This window comes from Diachasma alloeum, unplaced genomic scaffold (genome assembly GCF_001412515.2).
Source record: "Diachasma alloeum isolate Michigan unplaced genomic scaffold, Dall2.0 Dall_scaffold_00910, whole genome shotgun sequence".
Classification (NCBI taxonomy): Eukaryota; Metazoa; Arthropoda; class Insecta; order Hymenoptera; family Braconidae; genus Diachasma; species Diachasma alloeum.
The window spans coordinates 136135-144061 of NW_021681028.1; positions in this window are offsets into that span (position 1 = coordinate 136135).

Below are 7927 nucleotides of genomic sequence, written 5' to 3' on the forward strand. Positions count from 1 at the left end.
TTTACCCTAAAGGTAATCTTCTCGCTTCCTCGATGTGAAGGGTTGTTGCAGCTGCCGGCCAGTCTACCTTCAGGTAGTCCAAGTCTCCAGATATTTATCTCATTCTCTATCACCGTGTGATAAGACAGTGGTTGATCTGGCCCCCGTCTTCCCAAAAGATACGCTGCCACCAAAAATGTAATGGACCCGAGCGGTTAGGTTCGATGAAAGGAATTATCACACGCGGATAAATAATAGAAATAATTATCTTTACACACTATTGACTTTTATTCATCACTTTACCGATTTTAAATAATTAAAGATTCGCTCCGAGACAAAAGGTATCGGGCGAACAGAAATACAAAAGAGGTAACAGTGAGAAAAAGAGATGTCGAATTACTGGGGAAGAGCCAACGAATTCGCGAGATTTTATATTCCATCGTGTATTCGATTGCATCAGGTCATTGTCTTCGTCGCACACCTGCGAGGCACCGGGTGACGTCTCGCGGCGCGCGCGAATGCCAGTCGTCGGGGCGCGAAACCCTGACGCTGCACCTCAGTTATCTACATTCGTCGAATATACGTGGTTTTGAAACACGAATATTCGACGTTATTTTATATTTCTTCATTCCCTGTTTTGTTTCGGATAATATGAGGACACGATAGTGGCACATATTTCAGATAATATGTGCCACTTTCGTGTCCTCATATTATCCAGATCAATAGAGGAATTTCATAACGTTATTTCGGGGCATAACATATGTTGTATCGACGGAACGATACTTCTGAGCTAACAATTAAGATCACACAGATGAATTCAAGACTAATATTTTATTCATTTTTGTTTTATTTATAGGCTAAAATTGAATTGTAGATTTTTGTTTTGTTTTTTAGATTGAATTATTTAATTAAATTTGTAGTATTTACAGTTTAATTGATTTTCTTTTGTTTTGCTAACAATTTCTGACTGTTATGTGTAATTTAAATGTACAATCTCAGTGATCGCTTGATTTGAGAAGAACAATTATTTCGTTGTTTTCTGAGTTATTCTATCGATGAAATTATGTTTGAATGAGTGGTTGAATTCATAAAAGAAATTCAATGTTTGCTTGAGTTAATTTTCGATTAGAAAATGATTTAAAATTCACTTGAGTATTTTTTATTTTTGGTTCCACATGTATACCCTCTCGGGTTTTTACATTTTGTTCCCTTCCCTATCTGCATTACCATGGGCCGACTTACTTTATTCCCAACTGTACCCCATTCGGGATTAGACTGGCAGGGAAACCATGGAAAACCTCAGTCGTACAGCCGACCGATAATGCAGGGATTCCACTGTGTCCATTGGTCACACTGACTAAATGGGCACAGTGATTCTCTACATTCGTGCCTAGTGACTGTAGTCCCAACGCGGTTAGGTGTGCCTAAGCGGACACCCATCCAAGTACTGGGCAGACTGAACACTGCTTAGCTTGGATGACCGCCGGAGCCACACACTCCCCGCGTGACCACTACAGCCACTAATTCACTTGAGTATTTCACAGGGATATTTTCAGTATGACTGGGCGAACGTTTGTGTGTTTGGGTTGACAACTGGTCAAGTCCTAACTGTTCTCCCTTCCGCGTGCTGCTGTGATGCGTCCCTTAGGATAGGTTTCAGGTATAAATCCCATTGCAGGGGCGTTTTCAAGTATTAAANCCTAACTGTTCTCCCTTCTGCTGCTGTGACGCGTCCCTTAGGATAGGTTTCAGGTATAAATCCCATTGCAGGGGCGTTTTCAAATATTAATTACAATCTTACATAGGGTGGACAAGTCAGCAACAGTTTTTCTATTCAACTCAAGCCCGAGAAATACTCAAATGTTACAATTGGTGAAATATTCATGAATTAACTTATAATTCGTGAGCTCATTATAAATTAGCCCCATTCAAATAATATTCTCAAATTGTGGATGAAATTCTTCTTGAATGACAATTAATTTTCCATGGGGTACGGAACATACTCCCCCCGTTGAGAGTATGAGCGATCAACTTCGTATAATTTCTTTTGACATATGTGATTCCCAGGTAGATCTATGCACGGCCTGTGATCACCCTTCTCTGGCATACGCCTACGTTCCGTCGGAAAACCGTGCAGAAAAACTCAGGAAAGAGAGGTGTGCAGTTGAGATACATTGTTCTGAGTCTTATAGTTGATAAATGATGATGGTTTATAGATTCCAACAGTTGATCAAGGTTGATGCTTCATAGATTCCAAGTGATTCTGATGATATGTAGTTGGTATCGTTATCCATCAGCCATTCCCACTGGAGACGGCCAGTTTTCCAAGTAGCTCAGTGTTCCTGACCCGCTTGAGCTCTGGAGGGTCTCCATGGTTTCGATACGTAAGAACAGCTCGTTGATGTGCTTGAAATTATTTCTGAAAGAAGGATATTTACATGCGATCCGAATAGAGATGCAGTGGTTTCAAGTTCAGTTTTGAAAATACTCATCTTTTAATTTCACCATGGTGTGATCCGTGAGTTGTCAATTCCTTAGTGATTATGGTCAGATAATCATATCATCACGAAAGATTTCAATAAATTGATCATTGATTTTTTAATTTATTTTGAGTTATTATGCATTTTCTTTATGTGTCTTCCTTTGGCATGTTATTAAAAAAAATGTCATTGGATATTGTTTCACTAAATGTCGCGATTGATGGGTTTTGAATTGAAAGAATATGTACATGCCCATGGTATATTCGATGCTTTATATAAATTAACTTTGTACTGATTGAGCTTATGATTGAATTGTTGCAATTCCTTTTGTTTATTATTGCTATTCTCATCAATATTTTCATAATATGATTATTTCTTCTGTTTCATTTTTAGTTTTTTCATTTATTTTTGATTGTCTTATTTTCATGATATTTCAAGATATTTATCATGTTGCGATAGTTGAATTGCATTATTAGAGAATTGGAAATGAAATCCTTCACTTAATTTCTCATTCATGCTGTAATCAAGGCTAGTTGGGTGTTCTTATATGTTACAATGTTATTTCCAATGGTCTTCAACAATTTTCATTGTCATTCAAATTGAATTTTCATATTTAATTGAACAAAAATGATTGATTCCTCAATTTTCAAATATATTTAGATTCTAGATAGATACTTGCGATAAACTCAGAGATTTTCAGTTCAAATTTGACAGATGTAGATATATAGTTTTTTCGTCAAATTTATTTTCATTGATTTATTAATTTATTGTTATTATTTGTGTTTTATGGAATCTCTGGTTTTCAATCAATAGAATTTACTGATTAATTTGTTTTTATGTGCTTCATACTAGTTTTCATGATTTCTCTTTCAAAAATCCATTTCAGAGGATAGGATTCGTTTTAGGTATGGAGACTGATTTAGACAAATACTAGAGATGGTTAGCTTGACTCTTCAACTGAATATGCTAACAATGAGTTGAAAAACTCCGCGCCAAGAACGTTGGTCCTCCTTCTACTAATTTTTGATTTCATCAAGCATTTTTTAAAAATCCTGATTCGATTTGGAACAATTTCTCTTATAGAAATCTGATTGTGCACTATTTTCGTTTATTCGACATTGCTGACTTGGCTTTCTTTTTCATTTCTTTTTATTTTTCAAAAATTTCTACTTTCCAGTAAGAATCAAACAAAACTTTTTCTTGGCGCATTTTTTTTACAAAAACATTTGTTTTAATTTTTTTAGGGAGATTTCATTATTTTTTTCAAAATAAACAAGGAATCGTTTTTATATCCTGTAAAGTTTTTCATTTTCAATTCAATTCGGCTCATTTATTTTTCACACGATAAATCATCTTTCCAATTAACAATCGAAGTAAAACAAATAGTTCTATTCCACAGTCGTTATTTGCAGCGACTTTTAATTATTTATTCAATTCAAGATTTTCCGACTGAATTTGCTTCTTCGAGAATTCATTTGTGCACGAAACTCGATTGAAAAATATCTGTGGCATTCATCATTCGTGCACCATATTCAATTTGTAAATTCCCGGGCTTCTCTCCTTGGTGCGAGTGGTTGTATTGCACTGCTACCAACTCCGTAACAAAAAAATGATAGGAGTTGATGTGAAATGCGAGAATGTGCATGTGAACCCGTTGCTATGCGCCTATTTTTTAAAATATTGCTTCGAACAAAAAAATAGTTATATCAATAAGAAGCTTGTGGCCAATTTATATAATGTAACTAAGAGTATTTTTCATGTAGCTCGTCACGTTTGTATTTTATTCAATGGATATGATTCGGAGGTAGTGGAGGGGGTAGTTGCTTCGTGTATAGATACACGGCAGCGATCGGCCTGATGTTTTGTACAATCGGAGTCAAAACTTTTCTTGGCCGATACGCTGCCGCGTATCTCGATGAGTGTGAAGCTACTGGTTGACTTAGAAGTATAGCCTCGCGTCAACCTTTCGAGAGGAGATTAGAAAAGATTCGATAGTGATGCTTCTGTACTTGCTATCATTTTGAAAAATTGAAAATGATCATTTATTTTTTTTTTTCCATCCTTAACGAATTGAATGCGACGAAAACATTCTATATTTTGTTAGATACAATAATAACGATTAATGTCTCAGCCAATGAGAATGGGCTTATCAGATTGAACGTACGGTTTTGATTTTGCCTGTATAAATATCTTGGTGAAAATGATAGTTAGTTTGACCCTTCTTTATTTTTAGATATTTTAAGGGCACGCAGCTAAATACTATGTGAGGATTATTCAGTATGATAATTGAATAATTTCAATTGCATTATCGATTGAACATTGATATGGAATTGTATAACTAATTTTCAAGTTAACATGTTAATCATTCTGGCTGTGATTGGAATGATTGTGTATGTTGAAAGTTTGTTTTGTTTGTTTGTTTGTTTGTTTGTTTTGTTTGTTTTCTTTTTTATCAATGATGATTTTTCTGTACAATGATTTCAGTATCAGCTCCTCAAGTTCAACTTGAGAAGGGGTTCGATTTTGATTTCACATTTCAGTTTTTGTCTCGGAGGGGAGTGTTAATTGATTTTTTGAGTTGAAAATTTTATTTTTGATTTTGTTTTTCATCCCCTCTTCAAGATTGTCTTTAACATATCTCATAATAGAACTCCACACTTGCCGTGTGGAATTACAAATTGCAAGCGTTGTTATGATTGAGAAGATTTCATGAAAAAGGAATAATAAAGGTGAGACCGATAAGAATTCTCTCAAAGGCGACTGTTTTTGAGAATATCAAGTTGTTAATTATAAGAAAACAGAAAGGTTCCTTTTGTAGTTACCGGCTGGAGATCAATCATGAAATCGCGGGCAATATTTCTGGAAAATAATTCTTGGTCTAGCCATTGAAAATTTCACTGTAGACATTGTTTTTTGCGTTGTTAAAAAATTCATTCTACTCAATTCAACCTCTAAGGCGGAATTTTCTGGATCCAAGTTGAAATTGGATAAATTTGTGGATCACGTGATTGGAATTTAGATTGATAGGCTCTAGTATTTTTTCATATAGCTTTCTGAATTATGTGATTCGTTTATTGTTACGGTTATTTTTCTTTTAGCGACTCAACTGGAATGTGTTTATACGACTTCAATTTTGGTTTTGATTTGTTGAATTGAAATAGTAGAAGGGTGAGATAATAATGCGAGAGTGTCGCCGAAGATTTTGAAAGTTTTGTTAATGGAGTACACAGACACTGAGTATATACATGTGAAAATCAGGATGGAATTATTTGCCTCCATGTTGAACAAATTACATGTAAATTGGAACAATGAAAAGGCATTGATCAAGTTCAAGTTCAGACAAATTCATTTTTTTTTGTCTTTTTTTTATTCTTTTTTTTCGTTTTTCTTTCAATTGGCTTGGATTTACCAGTCTGGTCACTGGTCATCGTGAGAGGTCATCCCGATGAGACCAGTAGTCCAGAGGTGTTTCATATAATTTCAACTGACAGCATTGGCTTGCAGATTCCGGTCTGGTCACTGATCGTCAAGAGAAGTTTATCTGATAACTCCAGTGTTCCAGAGATATTTTTATGTAGTTTCAATTGACAACTGTTCCATGAACAAGATGCCGATAGGAGGATTGTTTCTCTATCACAGATATTTTACACATTGGATTTTTTATCAGAGATGGACTTGCATGAATTTTGTTTCAAACCATGCTTTTCAATGCGATAGGAAGTATGACCCAAATAAGCTATTATTTTGAATAGGTGCAATCGAGCAAGTAAGACAGTATTTATTATTTTATTCAGCAATCATCGCTCTGAATATGTTATTTGATACATTTGCTCCTTTTTCTTGTCTCTATTTGTTTTTGCTCAATTTTTATAGGTTTGTTGAATTGATTCGTGTATGTTTGCTCAATTGAAAGTTAAAGAATATTCTTTGCTCAATGAGATCAATTTCTGAAGTTATTTTTAATTTTTTTATTTTTCCATACTCTCTTTTAGATCGTTAATTATAATTGAACACAAGAATGCTCGAATTTAATGAAATTAATCCATTCGTGCTAATCTATTATGTTCCTCAAATTCTACTCTTCAAGTACAATATAAAAATGGAGGATAGAGACAGTTGTTCTTCTGTAGAAAAAGGCTAAAGAGAATTTCTATTGCTGCAGATATATTTAAACGCCTGGAAATATTTTGGTAGTCTGTCGGTCAGGTCAACGGTACGTTGGGCCGCCTATTGAGGTCTGCGAAGGACAAAAAAAAAGGAGAGAGTACGAAAGGCTTCTCTGGGTGAATTTTATGACTTTCATATGTTTAGGCAAAGCGTCTCAGCATTGACTTTTGAGACAGAATTTTTTTGGTACACAAGAGGGATTGGGGACAAATTTTCTGGTTTTATGACTTCTACGTGCGGAAACTGAAGTTATAGGATTTGAAACTGTATCCTCTGTTGATTGGGGAAAACGGAAGGATTCCGGAAAAAACTAACGATTTTCAACGATCATCTCAATCATTATTTTTCATATATGATCGAATGCAATGGATTGAAATACATTCTTTTCTTTGTTTTGACCCAACTTGAGCCTTTATGTTACGGTTTTCGGTCATATATAATTCTGTGTTTGTGGATGTGATTGAATATTTATTTATCTTGAATAAAAACTACTATACAGATAAATTATTTGCTGAATAGGGGAAATGTTCGTGATCTATCTTGTGGTTATGAGTTAATGCCAATGAATCTGTTACATGAAATTCGAATGTAAGAGATAATTCTTATTTAATAGTATGATTTTACGGTAATTGCGTAAAAAATGTATGAATTTTTCAATTTTTTTTAGAGTTTCTCATTTTTTTATCAACAATTTGTGGATGTTTCGGATTCAATTTCATATAATTTATTAGTCTCCAGGATCATATGGAGGTTTTTTGTTTGATTGCTTATAATTCACTCAGTTTTGGTTTAGTTTTACCATTTTTGAATTTATGTGTGAATGTCATTTGACAGTCAGATTTTGATACCTTTCCTCTGCATTGATCATCATTAAATGAAGGGTTTTGTTATTTTGGGAAGATGGACGGCACGTTTTCTGCACGATTCTATGACATGGAGCATCCTTCATAATATAATAGTCTGTACGTTACAGTTTCCGAAGGGCATTTTGACCTTCCGTTTGGAGTTCTATTTGTTGAATCTTCATTTTCGTGTTTAATATCACTACACTTGTGTTTATATTGTCACTTTGTTTATACTTTATATCCGGCTCGAACGACCAATTTCTGTATCGACGAAACGATACTTCTGAGCTAACAATTAAGATCACTCAGATGAATTCAAGACTAATATTTTATTCATTTTTTTTTATTTATAGGCTAAAATTGAATTGTAGATTTTTTTTTTGTTTTTTAGATTGAATTATTGAAGTAACTTTGTAGTATTTACAGTTTAATGGATTTTCTTTTGTTTTGCTAATA